Source organism: Xenopus laevis, chromosome 6L, assembly GCF_017654675.1.
Source record: "Xenopus laevis strain J_2021 chromosome 6L, Xenopus_laevis_v10.1, whole genome shotgun sequence".
Classification (NCBI taxonomy): Eukaryota; Metazoa; Chordata; class Amphibia; order Anura; family Pipidae; genus Xenopus; species Xenopus laevis.
This window is the reverse complement of record NC_054381.1, coordinates 135,026,049-135,037,014: the sequence shown is the minus strand read 5'-3', so window position 1 is coordinate 135,037,014 and position 10,966 is coordinate 135,026,049.

The window sequence follows — 10,966 nt, the reverse complement described above, 5'->3', positions numbered from 1 at the left end:
GTCGCCGACCCTGTAAACTGTTCTAAATGGATACATTTCTTATCTTTGTCCCTGCTGAGCAGAATCTCTGGGTTTCATTACAGGCAGCTGTTAGAATTGATACAATAGTTGCTAATACTCCAGAGATGCTGCTGAGAAATGTCTCAACTAAATGTTCCAAAATTGTAACAGTTTAGAGTCTGCTCCTGAATTACTGAGCTGCCAGACTCAAACACCACAGACAGGAACATTGAACTTTAAACTGATTTTGGAAAAACAGTAAAAAATAAATAATGGAAAGAAATTTAAAAAAGTCTTTATTTCTGGGGAACAATCTAAAAATAACTGACTTGAAAAAAGTGTTTGGAAGGTGAACAGCCCCTTTAAAACTACTAATATCTTAGGAACAGTAACACCAAAAAATTAAAGAGTTTTAAAGTGAATAACATATAATATACTGTTAGAGTGCACTGGTAAAACTGTGTGTGGAAAGACTACTATAGTTTACATAAACAAGCTGCTGTGTAGCCACGAGGACAGACATTCAAGCTGGAAAAAAGGAGAAAAGGCACAGGTTAAATAGCAGATAACAGATAAAACATCATTGTATTGGACAGGGCTTATTTGTTATGTGCTATGTAACCTGAGCCTTTTCTCTTTTTTTCCAGCTTCAATGGCTGCCCCCATGGCTTTAAAACTATTTCATTTTAAACTCTTCCTTTAAAGGGGTTGTTCACCTTCAACACTTTTTTCAGTTCAGTTGGTTTCAGATTGTTCCCCAGAAATAAAGACTTTTTTCAATTACTTTCTGCTTTTCATTTGTGACGGTTTTCCAATACTAAGTTTCACTTTCTTATATCTTTCTGAATCAACTCTGGCAACTCTGTAAACTAGTGTCTGAATCCCTGAGTTTAATTAAAGGCAGCTGTTAGACACAATAGTTGCTAAAATTCCCCGGATGCTGCTGAGAAATGAATCAACTAATTGTCACAGTTCAGAGTCTGCACCTGAATCACTGAGCTGCCAGACTGAAAAACCAGAGACGGGAACATTCAATTTTAAATTTCAATTTTGGAAAAATGGTTAAAATAAGAGATGAAAATCAATTGAAAATCTGAAAACAACTCAACTGAAAAAAGTGTTTGGAAGGTGAACGAACCCTTTAAGTTAGCTGTATATCTTATAGAGTGGCTAATTCTAAGCAACTTTGCAATTAGCCTTCATTTTTTTCTCTTTTATAGTATTAGAATTATTTGTTTTTTATAGCTAAATAGGGGTCACTGACCCCCATCCGAAAAACAAATGCTGTGTAAGGTTATGAATGTATTGTTATTGCTACTTTTTATTACTCCTCTTTCTCTTCAGGCCTCTCATATTCAGATTCCCAGGGTTGGACTGGGGGGTGGTCAGGGCCCACTGGGGCTGACACATCAGGGCCCCCCCCCGAGGGCCCCCCTCCCAGTCTCAAACCCCCCCTCCCTGGTCGCAAACCCAATCTTCCGCCCCTCCTCATCGGTGCATACTGTACCTGCTTCACGCCATACTTTTTGAGGTGGGGGTAGTGTAGGACTGGCCCAGCGGGGCACCGGGAAAAAACCCGGTGGGCCCTGAACTTTAATGGGCCCCCGCCGGGCCAGCCCCCTCTCCCGATTGGATTCGATAAAAAAAAAAATTTTGTAGGCGACGTGCAGTGTCATCTGTGCATGCGTGCGGCAACTATTCACTCAGCAGCGCTGAGTGGCACCTTCATGCATGCACGCTTGGTGCGTCATAGTAGGGGGGGCAGAGGGGTTTCAGGGTATTACATTGCAAGTACCGCATTTAGCAAGAGTAGAGTGATGCGGCGGGAGGGCCCATTGGTACTGAGCAGCTGGGTCCTCTGGCAGATAACACTAATCATGCAACTAGTGGGCCTTGGGCCCACCAATGCTGGGCCCATCAGGTTCTTTCCCGGTGCCCCGGCAGGCCAGTCCGAACCTGCAAATTCCTGTATTTTATTCAAATCAGAATGAAAACCAATTGCAAATTGTCTCAGAATATGACTCTCTACATCATCCTAAAAGTTAAAGGTGAACACAACCCCTTTAGAAATTAAAAAAGCAGGTAAATTGTAAAAGTGCTTAGATGAGTTCTCTCAGCAATTTTCTTAGAATTTGTTTTGAAATTGAAATGTACATGCTAGTTTTATTAAATACTATATACTGTATAATTGCAAGTCTTTTGTCATTTTGGCACACTGATTACTATTAGGGTTGCCACATGGTCTAGCCAGTAAAATACCAGCCAGATTCTGATGAAGTGGCTGGGTGCCACAAAATGCTTCAAGCGGGCAAGTAAGTTTTTTGGTATACTGCTGTAATTTTGGATATTTTAATGTGCTTCAAATACATTTTTTACCATTTTAAAACTGGCTTCCTTGGTGCTCCGCTAATTTTATCTACTGGGGGCTGGTGTTACAAATTTACTGGCTTAGTACTTGCTGGTTATTTTGTATTCACTAGTTGTTCTGCCTCCCTCTGATCTGCCCCAATTCTGACTCCCCACTCACCCTCCATCCTGACCTTTACCTCTATTTAGGGTAGAACTACATAGGCGATTTAGGTCCGATCTGACGCCACGCGACAAAAAGCTGGCGTCAAGTCAGATGCGCCGGAAATAAGGTAAGGAATAGAAATGTCGGATGAAGTCACAGCGTGCATCCGACACGAGACAACTGTTGGATACTGTTGCTGCATGCAGCGTTTCCACCCCACAGTCGTGCCGTATTGGATGCACGATGCGACTACATCCGTCATTCCTACAACTAACCTTATCTTTGTCGCATCCGACTTGACGCCAGCGTTTCGTTGTGTGGCGTCGGATTGGACCTAAATCGCCCATGTAGCTCTACCCCAGGGATCCCCAACCTTTAGAACCCGTGAGCAACATTCAGAAGTAAAAGGAGTTGGGGAGCAACACTAGCATGAAAAATGTTCTTTGGGTGCCAAATAAGGGCTGTGATTGGCCTTATAGTAGCCCCTATATGGATTGTCAACCAACACTGAGGCTCTGTTTGGCAGTACAACTAGTTTTTCTACAACCAAAACTTGCCTCCAAGCCTGGAATTTGAAAATAATCACCTGCTTTGAGGACACGGAGAGCAACATTCAAGGGGTTGGAGAGCAACATGTTGCTCACGAGCTACTGGTTGGGGACCACTGCTCTACCCTAACCCTGGGATGGCATTGTCACAGCCCTGCCCCATTACATCATAGTCCTGCCCCATCTGTGTAATTGACCCGTCCCCCTCTCAGCTCCACCCCCATGCCATCAGCCAGTAAGGGCCCAACAAAAGGGTGGCAACCCTAATTACTATATATTTTGTAAGCGTATAACCTTCAAGATGTTATTTTCTTTATAAGATGTCATTTTTATGGCAATGGCACAAGTATTCGTTGGCAAACCATGTTGTGTACAGAAGATTTTAAGTTATTTTTGTATAAAGCAGAGAAATTCTTACTTTGTTTTGATCATTTGCTACTGGTTTTAGTTTGCCTTTACTGTTGTAACAAATCAACTGTCCATTTCTTTGTATAAGCAGAATACATATAAACAAAACTGAATAAATATATATTGTATGGGGCAGATTTATTAAGGGTCGTAGTGAAAACTCGAAGTAAAAAAATTAGAAATTCAAGCTATTTTTATCAAATAGGCCAAATTTGAAAAAAATGTGACTATTCAAATATTGAAATTTATCATGTACTGTTCCTTTAAAACTTTGATTTCGACCATTTGCCATCTAAAATCTGCTGAATTGTTGTTTTAGCCTATGAGGGACCTCCTAGAACCTATTTGTAGTCATATGGTGAAAAATCTAATTTTTTTGAGGCAAATACTTTGATTCGAATTCGATCGAATGCGATAAAACTTTGATTCGAACGTTTCGAATACAGCCTATTTGCCAGAAGTTAAAAATTTAGATTTTTTTAAAATAAATTTTGATCTTTTTTTAATTAGAATTTACAAAAAAACGATTACTTCCATTACTTCAAAATTCGACCCTTGATAAATCTGCCCCTATGTGTATATGCCTTTATACATATATACTATATATGTGATTTTAATATACCAATAAGCAACAGTTTTGGTTATGTGTTTAATTATCTGTATTTCAGAATAAATCATTTTACTTTTTACATCTTTTTTATGTTGGAGTTTATAAGTGGCATGGGCCCTTCCTCAGCCCGGACGGCTGCATCTTCTCATTCAGACTGGAATAAAGGTATCTGAGTATTACTGTATCAGTGTGCTCTTGCTTTTATATCATTGCCAAATCGGGCGTTTGCATGGTGTAAAATTCCACACACCCTGATAAATTGCCCATTTATTTTACACAGATTTTTATACCGTTTTTTCAGCAACTTTTGTTTTACACAGCATAGTAAATATGCCCCTTTATGGCAGTGTGTTGGGGGGTTTCCTTAGTTGAGAAGGATCTAGGGGTTTTTGTAGATAACAAGTTGTCTAATTCTGGGCAGTGTCATTCTGTGGCTACTAAAGCAAATAAAGTTCTGTCTTGCATAAAAAAGGGCATTAATTCAAGAGATGAAAACATAATTCTGCCTCTTTATAGGTCCCTGGTGAGGCCTCATCTGGAGTATGCAGTGCAGTTTTGGACTCCAGTCCTTAAAGGAGTTCATCTTCCAACACTTTTTCAGTTCAGTTGGTTTGAGATAGTTTACCAGTTTACAAGTTTTCAATTTTGAAATCTGACATGGGGCTAGACATATTGTCAATTTCCCAGCTGCCCCAAGTCATGTGATTTGTGCTCTGATAAATTTCAATCACTCTTTACTGCTGTACTTCAAGTTAGAGTGATATCACCCCCTCCCTCCCCCCCCCCAGCAGCCAAACAAAAGAACAATTGGAAGGTAACCAGATAACAGCTCCCTAACACAAGATAACAGCTGCCTGGTAGATCTTAGAACAACACTCAATAGTAAAAACCCATGTCCCACTGAGACACATTCAGTTACATTAAGAAGGAAAAACAGCAGCCTGCCAGAAAGCATTTCTCTCCTAAAGTGCAGGCACAAGTCACATGACCAGGGGCAGCTGGGAAATTGACAAAATGTCTAGCCCCATGTCAGATTTCAAAATTGAATATAAAAAAAATCTGTTTGCTCTTTTGAGAAATGGATTTCAGTGCAGAATTCTGCTGGAGTAGCACTATTAACTAATGTATTTTGAAAAAAACATGTTTTCCGATGACAAGATCCCTAAAGTTCTATTCCTATGTAGAACATTGTGCAAATACCTCTAAATACTACTGCCTCCTTGTATTAACCCCTTGGATTCCAGTCTAAACTCTGTAACATTACTTTTATTCCCAGTAACAGGATTCTTATCATTTGTGTTTGCATCCCAACATAGGGCTTCATTAAAGGTAAAGTATAATAAAAGCTATGTAAAACTTCGAGAAATGAATGTACTATTGCTCAGGGAGCTCATCTAAGCACTGTTGCAATTTACAGTAATTTTATTTTGTTTTTAATTCAAAGTTAAGATGACACATGGGTACATTCTACTCCTCAGGGGCATTAAAAAGCAAATATTTTTGTTTTCTAAATGCAAATTTTTTCTATATGGTTCCAATAAGAGCACTACCTGATATTAGCCACTAGGTGGGGTGCAAGGACAGCATATCTCAGAGATGTAACATGAAGAGAGTGGGATGAAGAGAACAATAGTGCCTGTTACATCTGCTGTAGAACCCTGCGATGGCTGGCACAATGCTAACCTGCTGACTGGATAGGACAGAGGGAGTATTGTATGTATATTCCCAGGACTCTCAACCTTCCACCCCCATCCTTGCTGCAAAAACAGAAGCAACATGAGCTTTCCCATACTAAATTCTACAAAACATACAATTAATCCATAGATTGAGGGAACTGAGGTCCGGACTGACAATCTGTGGATTGTGGAATGACAGAGGGACTGCTGCAAGATACCATATAGACCATCACTATGGTTGTGGGGTGCTGTTTGGGCCTCTATGTACTTGAAATGCCAGGGCAGGGTAATCCCAGTCCAGGTTTTGACTGAGGATATAACACTTGATGACTGCATTGTCCCATGCTTGGGCAGGATGTTTCATAGACTTGGACGGACCGTTATAAACAAATCCTGAAGACTAAAGGCGCTGCTATATATCTCGCCATTGTCTTACAAACATATATATATATATACTTCCATTAAAGGAAATTTAAATTCAGAATGGAATATTTCTAAAAGCAATTTATCTGCACATTAGCAATTTATATGATTTTGTTTCCTAGTTTTCAAGATGTTAGCAGTTTTCAGACTGGTATTTTAAAGAATTTTAAACAACAGTGTCGCCTGCTGGTTATTTTACCCTACAGTTGGCTGAATATGAGTTTCATGGAGAAAAAAAGTGATGGGCTCTGTCTAGAAAATGAAATTAATAATCAGAGAAGAGTCATCTGTTGTTTCTCTGGTCAGTTCTAAGCAGAGCGACGTCATAAGATGTTCCTTTTATATTCTGTATACAGAAAGTGTGCTCTCTGTATCATTGTATCCATACCTGTTTGTGGGGGCTCCCATTGCTGTCCATCCTAAACAGCAGATTTTTTCCCATTGTTCCATGGATGTCTAGGTAAGATATTTATTCCAGACAATCATATAGAAAAAAGGACATGATGAATTTGTATTGGATTTATTCTCCTTAAATTAAAATAATTGATTGAAGACACTGATTGCTGAAAGAAAAACATAGACAGGACAGGTATGTTGGAGCCTCTCTTATACCAATAACAATTAATAATGATTCCTAGAATATAAACCAATTACAGTTCCTCCGGGGCTAGGATTAGATTATACACCCAGATGCTGTGTGTGCCTCAATGCAAGAAGGGCAGCGGGTATTGACATACACATTAGTGCCATCAACAAATTGGCTGTCAGGATATAAAGAGAATGGTATTACGGGAAATAGGACAAAAAACAACTGTATGTATCATTAAACATGAAAGGGAAAGGGAAAAAGTCAAATACATTTTAAGGTTTTCCTTGTTTCTCACTAAATTATTAGACCACTGGTTCCAAAACTGTCAACAGGCCCCTGTTGGGAGCCCAGAGTAGACTAGGGTGCCAGTTAGGTGAGATTTGGGGAGAATGCCTATTTGATCTCCTAGATGCTCCTGAAGGACTTTTAGGGTGAGGGCTGAGGTGGGCATTATGACTGGATAGCGGATACAAGGGGCAGATTCATCAAGGGTTGAATTGAAAATTCGAATTCAAATTTCCAAATTTTTTTTTTTATGGTCAAAACTGAATCCAAATTCGATGTTTTTAAAAAATGTGAATTTGATTTTCGAGATTTATCATACTCGACTCTTCACCACCTAGAACCTGCGGAATTGCTGTTTAAGTCAATGGGAGAAGTCCAGGGATCAATTTGGAGATGTTTGCAGCCTTCCTGACATCCAAATTTTTTCCAGGGTGAAAAAAAACTCAAATTGAGTTTGATCAATTTCGATTTGAGTTTTTGGTTCGTTTCAATTTGTACAAGTTGAAAAAATTAGATTTTAATACATTTATTAGATTTCGATTGGTCGAATTTACAGTTTATGGGAGTTTTAAAAACCTCACATGAATTCGAAATTTGACCCTTGATAAATGCGCCTCTATTATTAGTCAGCCCTGATAAAATGACGGGTGGAGGGACTTAAAAAAAAAGTAATTAAGAAAAAAAGTAAGTAAAAAAAATCTGAAAACCAGTAAACAATGTCAGACTGGGGTACCCAAGGCCCACTGGGGCTGCTTCCCCCACTCCAGTTGCAAGGTTCAGCTCATAGAACTGTTTACCTCTTGCGGCTGCAAACAGGGGCGAGGGGGGAAGAGTAACGGAGCACGCAGTTCCGAAGGGGGAGGGGGGAGCAGGCAGGGGGTCGGCGGGGGTCATGGAGCCCACAAGTGTCAGGGCCCACTGGGTTTTTTCCTGTTGTCCCTCTTGCCCAGTCTGACTCTGCCAATAAAGTAGAGGGTTATATGTTTTTTTCATGAACTTTCTCATTTTTCTACTATTGCTGGTTGACAAAAAATGACCAGCAAGTGGCGCTATTGCTTTAAAGTCATTATATGATCTTAGGGACTATGACTGAATGGCTCATACAGAAATGTTTTCTTATGTCTACAAGCTTTGAGCTAAGGTGGACCGTGGAGAGCTTGAAGTGAAAACGTCTGACACCAGCTGGACTATAGGGATATATTCAGAAGCTTTGCATAAAAAAAATCTGAAACCTGACAAATATTTTCACTCACCTTTATGCCCCATAGTTTGCTGTCACTGGAATAATGTGAAGTCACTGGACCCCCCTCCCCCACGCAAAAATCTTCAGTGGGGGGACCTGGTGTTCAGCTTCTTGCAGCTCTTTGTCCTCTTCCCATCCCCTCCCACGACTTGATCACCCATTCGCCCCTTTTTTAATTTAAAGGAGACGTATAGGATAAATGAAAAAACCCTAATTTTGTAGGCAATTATGAGTAATATATGGTGTTGCTTTTACATGATGCTAAACATTAATATTATCTTTAAATATCGTCCCTTTATTGGAGCTCCCTATTGATGTTCTCTGGTCCCTGTCTGTGTTTCAAATGAGGGTGGGCATGTACTAACGGTCCCTGCCAGAAGCACAGTAGGAGGGGACAGCCAATCACAGCCCTGCAGTCACACAAGCACAGACAGGCGTCAGTTCCCTATCAGGTCCTGCTAGCTGCTGATTGGTTCCTGTCCTACAGTGCAGTGAGCTGAGAGCCGCCGGCTCCCCTGCACAGCCTGGGAATTCAGGGAGCAGGAAGTGGAAGAGAAGGGAGGGACTAGTGTTTTTGCAAAAATATTCAACAAATCAGCCTGAAACGCTACTTTTTTTAAGCACAATTCTTCTATATCTAAATGAGTATAATGCACTGGTACTTTTTTATTTTTTAGATAATATGTCTCCTTTAAAGGGCATGTAAAGTGTGAAATAGAATAAGGCTAGAAATGCTGTATTTTGTATACTAAATATAAACATGAACTTACTGCACCACAAGCCTAATCAAACAAATAATTTATGCTGTCAAAGTTTGCTACAGATGGTCACCATCTTGTAAATTTGCAAGACTAAGACTGTGCACATGCTCAGTGTGGTCTGGGCCGCTTAGCGATCATCATAAACAAAGCTGCTTGAGTTCTGCATGGCTGGGAAGTAAAATGGGGGCTCCCCCTGTTGTTCATAAGTAGGATTGTTTCCCTGCAGCGCAGTTAGGGACCGTCTGACAATTCATAATCACAGCAGTAAATGAAGGGATTATGTCACTGCATACAGTCAGGTTTCTTATAAAAATGGTACACATTTTTTAATTAAAGTATAATTGAAATAGGTTTCTTTTTCATTAAAGAAAGATTAAATGGGATTTTTTTGCCTTTATATGCCCTTTAAGAAGAAAATGTAGCCAAACTGACTTTGTTGACCCCCCCTGCAACCACTGGGTCTGCTGTATGTTAAATGCCCCACTGTTTTCTGTCTATTTGCATGCACTTAGTCTGAACGTTAATATTATATTGCTTTTTTATGCTCAAATTAATGGTTACTGTCACATTATTAGTGATGTTAGTATAATACTGATAGTACCAGGGGGTTGCACTTATCGGAGGCTCACGGTTAATCCTTGAGATCAGTGGCAATTTTCTAAGTTACCAACAGACCCAAGGTAGCAGCCCTTGATCACAAATTCCATACATGAATAAACTGCAAGAGAATGGGATGACAGTCTCGAAATTCTGAGCAGCAGAAACTCTGTCCTAAGCAAGCCCACTTGGCAGCGCTAGTAGATGCTGTTAGCAGCACAGCACAGTGAGGATGAGTAAGAGTTAATTTTATTATGCTATGAACACTAATGCACTCTGGCACTTGAGTAGCAAGATCATATATGAATATTGATTGGTGTAACAGTCAATGGGCAGAAGGAGAGCCGGAACTGTATTATATCATCCATCTCTGCATGTCACTACCAAGCTCCTTTCCCTCTATATATATATATATATATATATATATCCTCCGCACTCAAGTGATTATTGTACATTTGTAACATAACCATGTGTATAATTAGCTATTTTATTAAATAAGAGGCCAAAGGAAAATACAGGTCCAATGGATATGGGGACTTTACTTCCAGTATTACCTTGCACCTAGGGAGTCACATGCTCAATGCTATCAATGCCATGGACATCACTGTAAGTGGGGCTATTTATGACGCTATAAGTGCAAAAAAAAATGACTTTGAAACAAAGCAGGTGCTAATTTGGATCTGTAGTTTTAGGCCCTGTACTATGTACTGTGTGTATGCTGTACAGGTATAGGACCTGTTATCCAGAATGCTCAGGACCTGGGGTTTTTCAGATCTTTTTTTCAGTCTTTCTGTAATTAGGATTTCCATACTTTAAGTCTGCTAAAAACATATAAACATCAAAGAAACCCAATAGGCTGGTTTGCTTAGAATAAGGATTAATTACATCTTAGTTAGGATCAAGTACAAGGTACTGTTTTATTATTACAGAGAAAAGGGAAATATATTGCAGAATTTTGAATTACTTGATTAAAATGGAGTCTATGGGAGATAGCCTTCCCATAATTCAGAGCTTTCTGGATAACAGGTTTCTGGATAACAGATCCCATACCTGTATATATGGATAACAGATCCCATACCTGTATATATTACTCTAAATAATGTATTTACCACCATCAAACTCCCTTTCTAGATACAACTGTTTTATTGTTAAACATATGCTAGCGTAAAACTAACTGAAGCGTTAAAGAAAAAAAGCTTTTATGACGCTGCCAATCTTTCCAGCTCTTTAGTCACAAAACTCCCTCTCACTTCCCATAGCCCTCGTATTGTGTTACCCATGTGCTTCCCTCTGCATGCAGAGCTACACTCACAG